We start from the raw sequence: 232 nt of genomic DNA, 5'->3' as shown, positions 1-232 counted from the left end.
CCCAGGAGTGCACACAACATCACATTCCAGCCCCAAGCCCCACACACCCCAGCTGGGCAGCAACCCCAGCCCCAGCTCTCCTTCCCTATGGGAGCCTCAATCCCTGCTTCCTTCCTACGATACTCAGGGCCCAAGGGGTGTCCATCCCGACAAGAAGCAAGGGGGGCAGGAGTGTCCGAAAGCCCCCCTGGCTCACCAAGGGCGTCCGGGAATGCCTGCTTGCCAAAAAGGC

The sequence above is a fragment of the Gavialis gangeticus genome, unplaced genomic scaffold, assembly GCF_001723915.1.
Source record: "Gavialis gangeticus isolate Ggan-Ray unplaced genomic scaffold, GavGan_comp1, whole genome shotgun sequence".
Taxonomy (NCBI): Eukaryota; Metazoa; Chordata; order Crocodylia; family Gavialidae; genus Gavialis; species Gavialis gangeticus.
This window is presented reverse-complemented; position numbering follows the sequence as displayed.